Genomic DNA, 12975 nt, shown 5'->3' with positions numbered 1-12975 from the left:
AGCTATATCTAATTTATATTTGAAGTCACAGAACGCCTGTGAATTCAACACATTCACCACCCTCTAACTGAAGAAATTTCTCCTCCCCTCAGTTCTGAAAAGGTTTGCCCTTATCATCAAACTAAGACAGCGAGTTGTGGACTCCCCCACCATTGGTAACTTTCTTTCTGAATCGACCTGTTCGAATCCTGTTTGAATTTTTTGAGTTTCCATGAGATTCCCTCTCGCTATTCTGAATGCATTTGCCTTAACAACATTCGGTGGTAGTGAATTCCACACATTCACCACCCTCTGACTGAATAAATTTCTCCTCACCTCAGCTCCAAAAGGTTTGTCCCGAAACCTAAAACTATGACCCCTAGTTCTCGACTCCCCCACCATTGGTAACATTCTTTCTGAATCGACCCTGCCTCATTCTGTTAGAATTTAATACGTTTCTTTGAGGTCCCCTCTCACTACAAATTTCCATTGAATATAATCCTAATCAATCTAATCTCTCCTCACATGACAGACGTGCCATCCCAGGAATCAGCCTGGTAAACCGTCACTGAACTTCCTCCGTAGCAAGGACATCCTTCCTCAGATCAGGACACCAAAACTGTACAAAAATCTCCAAGTGTGACCTCACCAATGCTTTATAAATTGCAGCAAATCATCCCTATCCCTAAATAGGAATCATCTCGCTCTGAAAGCTTACAGACCATTTAGCTCCATTCCTGCCTGCTGTACCTGCCTGGTTCCGTGCAGTGAATGATGCACGAGGATACCAAGGTTTTGATGAATATCCACCTCCCTCAATTTACACCCATTCAATAATAACTTGTCTTCCTAATATTCCTACCAGAGTCGATATCCTCACAGTGATCCACATTAAACTGCATCTGCCATGCGTATGACCACACCCTCAGCCTGTCCAAATCACGCTGAATATTCTCTGCACCCTCCTCACAGTTCACCCTCCCACCCAGCTTTGTACCATCTGCAAATTTGGAGATGATGCATTCAGTAACCCTTCTGGAAGACTAAATAAACCCCATCCACTGGTTCCCCTCGGTCAACTCTACTAGTTCCACCCTCAAACAATTCCAAGATATTCCAATCATGATTTCCCTTTAGTAAATCCATGCTGGCTTTGTTTGATTATGGCGCTGCCTTCCAAATGCCGAGTTATCAAATCCTTGAAATTTGACTCTTTCAACTTCCCCAGCACCGACGTTAGGCTCACTGGTCTATAGTTCACTGTTTTCTCTCTCCAGTCCTGTCTGAATACTGGGCTTGCATTAGCTACCCTCCAATCTGTAGGAACCAGCCCAGAGTTCAATAAAATTGGAAAATAACCACCATTGGGTCTGCTATTCCCAGGAAGACTTCCTTACGTACTCTGGGATGAAGATTATCAGGACCTGGAGATTTATCCACCTTCAATCCCATCATTTTCCCCAAAACCATTTCTCCACAAATTCAAATTTCCTTCAGCTTCTCTCAAAAACTTGTTCCTCTCAAAACTTTTGGAACGTTATTCATGTCTTCCTCTCTGAAGATCGAAGCAATGTACAATTTAATTCCTCAGCTGTTACTTTGTCCCCGTTAGAGTATCTCCCATTTCTGACTGCAAAGGTCCTAGTTTGTCAATCTGTTTCTCTTTACATACCGCTAGATATTTTTTGAAGTCAGTTGTCATGTTCCACGGTAGATTACTTTCATACTCTATTTTTCTTTCCTTAATCAATCCCTTGCTCCTTCCAAGAGGCTGGATTGTTAAACAGCGATTGTGTTACTGAGGGTGAATCTGTGATGATGTGTTTTATCTTTTCACCAATTCACACCTACAATTGTGTTTTAAATCTGGCTGCTCTCACATTGCAGTTTGATTGTGGGATCTTGCTGTGCAGGATGACCAGCAGCGTTTCTGAAATGACACAGGAACGTTTTATTATCCTCAGAAACCCTCTAACCCTCCTGCTGCTGACCTTAGTCTACACACCTTGGACATTGACCCCTCTGCTCAGGGGAAGAAGTTTCTTCTTAACTATCCTATCTTTGTCCCTCATAATTTTGAACACCTCAATGATGTCCACGCTCCGCCGTCACTGTTCTGTGGAAAGCAACCCCAGCCAAACCAGCCTGTCCTCACTGCAGAAACACTGCTGCCCAGGCAACAGCCTGGTGAATCTCCTTTGCGTTCCTTCCAGAGCAATCACATCCTCCGTCTGGTGAGGCCACCAGAACTCCTCACAGTCCTCGAGCTGAAGACAAATGAGTGTTTCATACATCTCCATCATGACCTCCCTGCTCCTATCTTCGATACATCAGCTAATAATGAAAATTGTCATGTCTGCCTTCTGAAGCAGCTGATCATCAGAAGTTACCCACTGGAATGGAAAACAATAGAAGGTTTATGTTTTTTTCTTGAGTTTAAACAGAAATTAAATTTTTTTAAAATCCAAAGAGCAGGTGTCCAGTCACAACCTCATCATAAAAAATGAATGAACTAACTTCAAAAGAGTAAAAAAATACGTCAAGTAACACAGGCTGTGATAAAGAGCATTCAGCACATGTTCCAAAATTAAGATCATCTTGACAGATTTCATTGAATTATTTTCACAATTATCAGGAATGATATGATCGGTGTCCGACACATGGCGTTTCGAGATACCTTCAGTAAGTTAAGACTGAACAGACTCATGAGTAATCTCAGAGCAAGTGGAGTTAGAGGACCAGCAGCAGAATGACTAGAAGCTGGTTACAAAGACACAACACAGGCAGTGGGAGTTAAAGGGATTTACTCTGATTGATGGAAGGTGGTTTTCCACAAGGATCAGCCCTGGGGTCACTTTCCTTCACCATTTACATCAACAACATGGAATCGGGAAGCAAAATTATAATTTCAAAATTTACAAACCAATCCAAACTGAGAATGAGAATGAGCAGAGTGGAAGAATACAACTCAACACAATAACACATGAATAATAAATTATAAACTTGCAAATTGGATATTGGAATTGGAAATTAATTTCACCACAGCTCAGTGTCAGGTTCTTCATTCTGATCAGAACAATATGTTTCCCAATCGCTCGATAGAAATCAAGTATCTGAGTGTTTTCGAGGAGTTCAGGGCTTCAGGTGATCAGATTCACAAATCGCTTCAAGAAGCAACACAGTTCAGATATAACCACAACAATGGGGAAAAGAAAACATTGGAGTTCATTTATAGATTAATAGAAATGCGAGAAAATCACAACATTTTTGAAATACAAATCACAGAATATTGCCCCTCTGTTATTGGGTTGTTTAAATATCAGGAACTAGCTGAAAGCTGTTTCTTTTCAATACATAACCGAGGTACCGAGGCATTTCACATCACACACTGAACACAAAACATCATTAGAACAAAGCCAATCGCTTCCTATTTCCGAGCTATTCCAAAGATTAAACACAGAGACAGCTCCATGGAAGGGAGATCTCACTCACCCAACAAAACATATATATAATTGAAATTAAACCAACTTATTTCATTCCAGTACTTTTTTACAATCACAATACAATTCGACTCGGATAGATAGTGCCAGAAATAGATGGATACTTAAATCAGGTATACCACTCTGGTGAACAACAAGACACAATGAGTATAATTCCACACTGACAACTACATCCTGCAATACTTGTTAACTTGTGTCAGATATTCCATTCTGGTTACTGATCCACAATCAAAGGTTAATTTTATTCTTACTCCCACTAAATTTTATTTCAGGTTGATCGCTGTAACTGAAATCCAATCGAACGTTACACAAGATTCCACTAAATACAATAACTTCATTGATTCCTGAAGCTATGAATTGCGTGCAGAGTTAGTTGTGGCAGTTGATGAAAAGGATTAAAGCCACAGAGATATTTCAAGTAATTTGATTTGAGTGAATTACATCTTTTACCTGGAGTCTGGATAACAGTGACACTGAGATCAGCACGGAGCATTTTCATTCAGAGTTTAAAATCAGAGAGCCGCTCACAAACAGATTTACACAACCTCAATGGTTAGAATCACTCACCAGGAACACCAATAATGGCAATGATTGGGTAGATTATTTTCTCAGCCTTGTTTATTGGACTATGCATCTTCAGTGTGAAGTGATGTGTCCCTTCGAGCTGCTGGCAGTCTCTCTGTCTTAAACTCTGAGGTTACCTATTCCCAAAGCCTTTAATATATACACTGCAGAATCACCTCAGGGACACTGAGGGAGCAACAAGATTTAAAAAAAATATTTGAACAAACAGATTACGACACTGAGTTCAGTGAGGGATAATTATCTTTCGATAAAATTAAATCTTTCCAAACACTGGATTCTGTTGATCACATTTATCATCTAATAACAAGTGGAAAGATGCTGTCCACTCAAACACCATCAGTCCCACCTCTAGATCTCAGATAGTTTCAGTGATATCTGTCACTGGGCTGTGACGTTTCTGTAATGAAGTTTCAAATGTCACCGTGTCTCTCTCTGTGTGTGGTATTTAACTGTGGACATTCAGTGATGTGAATTAAGTGGCTTCTGGGTGAACATTGATTGTAAAATGATGTTAATCAATAATCTGGAACTATTTAACCTCAGACCCTCAGAGCCTGCAGCAGATACAAACACATCATCTCTTAGAGCAGTAAATATGCAGATTTAACTGTGACAAGTAATGCACAGACACCAACTGATACAGGCCCCACATCTGATACACAACCTTATGGGGGAAGAGAAATGGGTCCAGATGTGGAGAGAGAGACAGAGAGAGAAAGTCAGGACCTGCGAATGTGGAAGGGATTGTGTGGAAGCAGATATTGTGAGAGGAATGATGTTCATAATAGTAACTTAAACTTAGAGGAAGACAGCTCCATCGTAATGGACCTGGTGCTGTGTTCACATTAAATAGATCAGCTGGAGTGTTGTGTCCTGTTCTGGGTCACACACTTTAGACAAGATGTGATGACATTGGCAAGAGAAATGGAGGGGAAGGTCCAACAAGAAAGAGGGAACTGTGGTGAGAGAGAGGCAGACAAATGGGCGGAGAGAGTGATGGATACAGAGTGGGTAAGAGGTCGAGGAAGACAAATGAGGTGAGTGGGAGATGCAATGCGAGTGAGAGAGAGAGAGGTGTGCGTGTGGACTGAGAGAGTGAGGGACACAGAATAGAGATGGGCTGAGGGGGAGAATTGGGTGGGGTGAGAGAGACAGAAGTGGGGTCAGATAAAGAAGGGGTGAGAGGTGGGGAGAGAAGGATCAGTGATATGAAATGGCCTGAGAGAAGCTGTGTTGTGGGGCAGAGGGAGGGAGTGATTGGAAGTGTGAGTTTGTGAGAGGAAAGTGTGAGTGAGGGAGTGAATGTCACAGAGGGATTGTGTGAAAGAGTGTGTGAAAAGTGAGAGTGTGCAAGGGTAAGAGCGTGCAAGTGTGTGAGTTTGCATGTGTGTTTTTGTGGGTGTCGGTGCATGCAGTATATAAAGAGAGGGAGTGTGACAGAGGGAGCGAGAGTGTGGGAGTGTGTAAGGGTGACACAGGGAGGCAGAGGGCGTGCGGATTGTGTCAGGTCTGAGAGTGCTTGATAGTGTCTGTGTTTGTGGGTGTTTTTGTCATGGAAGATTGAAGATTAGAGTGTGCCTGTCTGTGAGCGTGTCCACGAGAGACAGCTTGTGATTGTGCGCATGTATGTTAGTGTGTGGACCAGAGAATGTGAGTGTGTGTTTGTGTGAGAGTGTGTGAGAGAGTGTGTGTTTGGGACAGTGAGTAGATACAAATTCCTGAATGTGCATTTGAGAGGGTGTGCGAGGGATGTGAGAGTGTGAGTTTGTGTAAGTGTGTGTGAGAGAGTGTGTGATTGTGTAATATTGTATAAATGTGTGTGCGGAAGAGTGTACGTGTGTGAGTGTACGTGAGTTGGTGAAGGTGTGTGAGTGTACGTGAGTTGGTGAGGGTATGTGGGTGGGTGTACGTGAGTTGGTGAGGGTGTGTGTGAGTGTGCGTGAGTTGGTGAGGGTGTGTGTGTGTGTGTGTGTGTGTACATGAGTTGGTGAGGGTGTGTGTGAGTGTACATGTGTTGGTGAGGGTGTGAGTGTACATGAGTTGGTGAGGGTGTGTGTGTGAGTGTAGGTGAGTTGGTGAGGGTGTGTGTGTGAGTGTACGTGAGTTGGTGAGGGTGTGTCTGAGTGTAGGTGAGTTGGTGAGGGTGTGTGTGAGTTGTTGTAGGGAAAAATCCCTTGTACCAGTGCATTCAAGGAAGTTGAGTTGCAAGGCAAGGTTCAAAACGTTTTTCTTTATTGTACAATTACTGGGAACCCAGGGAGACCCCCGTAGCCAGCTCAGAAACAGTGGCTTGGCCACGTTGATCTCAATAGTTATACATTTGCTCTGGATATTTATAGGAATCCAAATTCGAGCGGGAACATTTGCTCATACATTTTTACAATACTTATAAAGTGGCCTGTCTGGTCAGGAAGTTCCCTGAGAGACTTGTCAATTTGCATCTGTATGGTGTGTGTCCGTGTTAATGGGACTGCCTGTTCTTGCCCCGGTGTTTTAATGTGTTTCCCATTATCCTCTCGATGTGTCCCCTTATCTAAATCGACCTCTACTGTTTTGTGTCTGTATTCTATGCTTGCGAGATTTGGTGTTAATGTCATTTTGCCCTGCTGTGTGTAGGGGGATTTAATCTAATCTTTTATTCTTTTTATCCTGGTTTATTAAGTTTGTTTGCCTGCCTTGGCCATTTTATTCCTGTAATATTTTATTTACAGTACAGTTGTGCCATATATCCCACTGCCAGGTCTTGACTCGCAGATATACCGAACTTCTGGCCAAGGGCCGGTTTAAAATGCAGCTTCGTGCTGTTGCTGGGCAGAATAAGGATCTTTTGTCGGCTTTGAAATTAAAGGTCTCTCAGCTGTGCAGAGGGGGATTTAAACAAATGTCCATTCGGGTGTTCCCCTCTGCATTGTGGGCACGTTATGAATGGTGCCAATCAGTCCAATAAATGAATATGTTTAATGAGGTGAATATTGATGAGATAATAAAGATATGGCTTTGGAAAATGGCCGACTGCACCACAACATAACTATCCCCCTTAACACCCACCTCCCCCACTCCCCTGACCGATCGCGACCCCTTGTCCCCCCACCCACCGATGTGGAACTTCTTGCTTCCATCTGGCAGTCCCAGCCCTGGGGCTGAAACTAACCTAGCTTTCAACTCTGCATATGCTGTCTCTTGCTCTTGTCCCCACTCTATACTTTCCAAGGCTGGCTTTCCTCCCTTCACTAGTCTCTGAATTGGCTGCGCAATTCTTGCGAAGTCAGGGATAAAACTCCTACTGTAATTGAATAGTCCTAAAACTTTTCGGACCCCTCGTACTGTAACTGGTCGCGGCATTTCTTTAATGGCGGTTTTGCGATCTGCGGGCATTTCTTTAATTCCCTGGGAAATTAGGTGTCCTAAGTACAGGACCTGGGGTTTTGCAATTTGTGCCTTATGTGGGCTGACTTTCAGCCCGGCTTTTGCCAATCCTTCTAGTACTGCATACAGGGCTGCCTTGTGCCCTTCTGCTGTTTTGGACGCTATTAACACATCGTCCACATACTGGAGGACCGTATTGTCCTCATGCAATTTCACCCTACTCAGGATATCGCTCATTGTTCTGTGAAATATGGCAGGACTGTTATGAAATCCCTGTGGGAGGCGAGTCCATGTATACTGTTTCTCTCCCACAGTGAAGGCGAATTTGTTTTGGGATTCTGTGTCCAGTGGAAGGGGCCAGAACCCATTTGCTATATCTAGCACCGTGAAAATTTTGTGGTCGTGTGCCAATCCGTTTAAAATAGTCGAGGGGTTTCCCACAATGGGGTGTAATTTAGGTGTTACCTTGTTCAAACTTGTGTAATCGATGGTGAGCCGGTAGCTCCCGTCAGGTTTTATAACTGGCCATGTGGGGGAATTGTTGGTACTGGTGGTTTCCCTGAGGATTCCCTTTTCTATTAAACCCTTGACTATTTCTACCACTGCCCCTTGCGCTTCTCTCTTGATAGGTGGGGCTTGTGTTCCGGTCCTGGGACTTGTATCGGTTCTGTGTCGGTTACTCCGGTATCTAATTTCGTCCGATCCCAGGCTTCGGGAATGGAAGCGCAGATGGCTCCGAACCCTTCTTTTTCCTGATCCCAATCACGGGCCACAATGGTGGCTACCCCAACCGTCCCCAGGTGGCTAGCTAATATCCCTATTCTGGTCTTCCTACTGTCAGGTTGTGGCCAAATTAGTTTCCCTTTCCCACAATCTATCAGCAGCTGGTATTCCCTCATTAAATCGTTCCCCATGATTGTGCCCTCATTATTCTGACATACGTAAAATTGCATTGGAATATACTTGTGGTTGATTTCTCCTAGTGTGGTCTCGCTAAGATAGGCGGGTATTCTCTCTCCCCCTACCCCGGTTATGTGTATTCTTTGGTAGGTTTGTAATTGATATGGCTGCCCCCGTATCTCCTAACATGTGGCATTCCCTACCCCCTACCAAGGCTTCGACATATATTCTCTCTCCCTCTTTCCTGTTTTGGATGGGAGCTACGGGTTGGGAGATTTCGACCAGTGTTGGTCGATGAGTGGGGTGGATGGACACCGGCTTCTGTCGGGATTCACTGTCTTCTGTGGGCGTGGCGACACTATTCCTCTCCTGTCTCCCATCTCCCTGGTTTGGGGTCTCTTCTAGTCACCCGAGTGGATTCCGGGAATGTGGTGCCCTCGGGGTTGGTCTATAGTTGTCTTGGGGTCTCCCATGTTTCCCCCAACATGTTGCCTCGGTGAGCCCTGCCCTGTGGCAGTGGTCACAGCGGGGCCTGCCATTCTCGGGTTTCCGTCTGCATTGTGCTCCCCTGCAGAATCCAGCCATATGCCCTGGCTGGCCACACGTGTAGCAGTTGACCCCGGTTCTCCCCTTATCTCCGTTATGGGGGGTTCCAGTTCTCTCTCGTTTGAGCTTTGTCTGGGCAACATTCCCTTCTTTTACACCGCTAGCCCACTCGACGAGCTCGTCATAGTCTTGGGATGCTATCACCCCCATCTTAAGGATTTCTTGGTGTACCTCTGATAGCCCGTCCTTGAATGCCTGGATAAAAGCCCTGTCTCTCCTATCCACATTGTCCTGTCCTGAACACTCCCTATATACCTGGAATAATCTCTCTCCAACTTCCGATGCACTTTCCCCCTGTCCTTGTTTAGTATTTGTGATCCTGCTCCAATTAGTGGGGGAGTTCCCTGAGACCCGTTGGATTTCGGTTTTAAATAATGTGAAGGGTGCCTGCTGGTCGTCTATCTCAGCCGTTGTAGCAACGGCATGTGTCCACCTTCCTCCATTATAGTCCTGTGCTGCTTGGGCCGCTGGCCCTCCTGCCACCAACCTCCATTTATCCGCTGGACGGGCTGCCCTGACCAGCTGGTGTATGTCCCTTAAATGTAACTGGTGTCCTACCCAGAGTGAATCTAATTCGCCCCAAAATCCCAGGTTTGCGCTTCTGGGTTTTAACTTCCCCAGGGATGCCATAATCTGCTGCCTTTCCCCTGGGGTAAAAGGCTCAGAGGTTGCTTTTGGTTGTGCTAACGTCCCTCCTCTGGTGACTGGCGCGAGATTATAATGTTTTATGTCCCCTTCTGATACTGGAGCGGTTGTATGTTTCTGCACTGACTCGTATGAGCGCCGAGGGTCCGTTTCCTCTGATCTCTGCGTTATCTCCGCAGTGTGGTTTCTGTATTCTAATTCCCTCACTCTCTCCTGCAATACCTTAATTTGTTCTGTCTCTTTGTGTCTCTCCTCCATGGAGGCATTTACCTTCTCAATTAGTCCAGCTAACTGGGTCACTAACATTACTCCCATTACTTTTGTTTTGTCCCGTTTAACTCCGTCTACCCACTTTCTCTGATCTTCCAAAGTTTGTGATGCGTTCCACCCGTTCCGTTTCATCTTTGCAACAATCGCTTCTCTGGCTAACAGATACTTAAAAATGAGAGCTACTGCAGTTTCTCCCTCAATAATGTGGTCTGCCATTTTTCTGTCTCGCAGTCCTGCAACCCCCGTATGCTGGTTCCAACAGTAAAAGTGCCCCAACTCTCTCTCTCTTATCTCCCGTCACTGATACTGCTCCAGCACCGTCTGTATTGCTGTAGGGTCTCGTAGTGGGGTCCCAGTGGGTCTCTGCCCCTGTGCTCCCCCAACTATTCCTGACACCTCACGCTTGGTCTTTTTTGTGTTGTCTTATTGGTATGTGTGCTGGTCTTTAGTGGGTTTGTCGGCCCCTGTCCCCAGCCCCTTTAAGTACAACGCCTCCCGCTTGGCCACCACCTCCACTAGCAAGATTGATCCGTTACCCCAAAAAGGGAGTTTCAGCTCCCTGGTACCCTGCTATGGACTGTGGTGTTCCCTACAGACGAACAAGGTTATCAAACTCCGCCCGGGTCCCTAATGGATTCTCCGTTGCCGTGTCTCTTGGTCAGGATGGATCGGGTCCTCTCTTCCTCAACACTTACACATATGTATCTGTTATCAAAGCCCCTGACTCTGAGGTTGTTCGTCCCTTCAGAGTCTGTGTTGTTACCCGATTTACACTGTCCGTGCCTTGCACCCTGAGTGCCTGTGCCTCTTCGCGCCCGCTTCAAAACCCAACCTTAGCGTGGGAGATTTCTCCTCTTAACGTCCGGTTTAGGGTCGGGCACCTTGAGTCAAGCACTCCCTTGTCCTATTGCCTTGGCACAGACAGCGGTTTACAATCCTGGGTTAGTTACACCAATTAGTTCTGCAGGCGGTTCTTATCTTTACATTAGTCTTAATTCCTTATTCCCGTTATCAAATAGCCCAAAACCTGTTATCTTTACCTCTGGTCCTCTATTTCTATTAAAGTTACTGACCTTCTTCCACGCGGTCGTTCTGACCTATACCTCTTTAGTGCAGAATTCTGTTTCAATTAAAAAAACTTAGGCAAGATTATACAGTTCGACAAAACAACAATATTTAAAACGGACGAACCCTAACCCTTAAAGGTACCTCACTTTGAACGGAGACTTGTACTCGCCCTTGGCTGCTCTGGATTTTTATCAGATTCGTTTAAGTTTGATCCCGGCTTCCAGACCGTGGCCACCAGTCAGAAGTCAGATATCAAATCCTGAGCCGACTCCGCCATTTGTTGTAGGGAAAAATCCCTTGTCCCAGTGCATTCAAGGGAGTCGAGTCGCAAGGCAAGGTTCAAAGTGTTTTTCTTTATTGTACAATTACTGGGATGCCAGGGAGACCCCCGTAGCCAGCTTAGAAACAGTGGCTTGGCCACGATGATCTCAACAGTTACACATTTGCTCTGGATATTTATAGGAATCCAAATTCGAGCGGGAACATTTGCTCATACATTTTTACAATACCTGAAAAGTGGCCTATCTTGTCAGGAAGTTCCCTGGTAGACTTTGTCAATTTGCATCTGTATGGAGTGTGTCCGTGTTAATGGGACTGCCTGTTCTTGCCCCGGTGCTTTAATGTGTTTCCCATTATCCTCTCGATGTGTCCCCTTATCTAAATCGACCTCTGATGTTTTGTGTCTGTATTCTATGCTTGCGAGAATAGACGTTAATGTCATTTTGCCGTGCTGTGTGTAGGGGGATTTAATCTAATCTTTTATTCTTTTTATCCTGGTTTATTAAGTTTCCTTGCCTGCCTTGGCCATTTTATTCCCATAATATTTTATTTACAGTACAGTTGTGCCATATATCCCACTCCAGGTCTTGACTCGCAGATATCCCGATCTTCTGGCCAAGGGCCGGTTTAAAATGTAGCTTCGTGCTGTTGCTGGGCAGAATAAGGATCTTTTGTCGGCTTTGAAATTAAAGGTGTCTCAGCTGTGCAGAGCTTCGTGCTGTTGCTGGGCAGAATAAGGATCTTCCATCAAACTTGAATTAAGGGTCTCTCAGCTGTGCAGAGGGGGATTTAAACGAATGTCCATTCGGGTGTTCCCCTCTGCATTGTGGGCACGTTACGAATGGTGCCAATCAGTCCAATAAATGAATATGTATCATGAGGTGAATATTGATGAGATAATAAAAATATGGCTTTGGAAAATGGCCTACTTCACTCCCACAGTCCAAAGATGTGGGGGCCAGATTGATGGGCCACGCTAAATTGCCCAAAGTGTCCAGGGATGTGTAGGTTAGAAGGATTAGCGGGATAAATGTGTGGGGTTGTGGGGATAGGGCCTGGGGTGGGATTGTTGTCAGTGCAGACTCAATGGGTTGAATGGCCTCCTTCTGCACTGTCGAGTTTCTATGATAATCATCGAACCGAGAGGCACGAATGTTGCAGCTGACTGGAAGAAAATGCATTACTCAGAGTTGGCCATGATCTCCCATTCGAAAGAAATAAAATTAATCAGCAGTTTAAAAAAATAGTTAATCAGAGTTTGAGCAAAACGTTAGCGTTCACTTTTTGTCAAGTTTTAAAGTGTATTTATTAGTATCATAAGTAGGCTCACATTAACACTGCAATGACGTTACTGCGAAAATCCCCTAGTCGGCACACTCTGGCGCCTGCTGGAGTAACACTGAGGGAGAATTTAGCATGGCCAATGCACCCTAACCAGCACATCTTTCAGACTGTGGGAGGAAACCGGAGCACCTGGAGGAAAGTCACACAGACACAGGGAGACTCCGTACAGACAGTAGCCCAAGCCGGGAATCGAACCTGGGTCCCTGGCGCTGTGAGGCAGCAGTGCTAACCACTGTGCCACCATGCGGTAGCAGGTTATGTTTTAGAACTGAATTTCCTGGGGCCACACACCTTGTGCCACTTTGGCAACTTCAAAATTCAACTAAAACGGCAACTGATTTCTTGAAGAGATGACACTATACTATCCAGTAAGAAGTCTCACAGCACCAGGTTAAAGTCCAACAGGTTTATTTGGAATCATGAGCTTTCGGAG

This window comes from Mustelus asterias, unplaced genomic scaffold (assembly GCF_964213995.1).
Source record: "Mustelus asterias unplaced genomic scaffold, sMusAst1.hap1.1 HAP1_SCAFFOLD_1079, whole genome shotgun sequence".
NCBI lineage: Eukaryota > Metazoa > Chordata > Chondrichthyes > Carcharhiniformes > Triakidae > Mustelus > Mustelus asterias.
The sequence above is the reverse complement of the archived record's forward strand: the minus strand, read 5'-3'. Positions refer to the sequence as shown.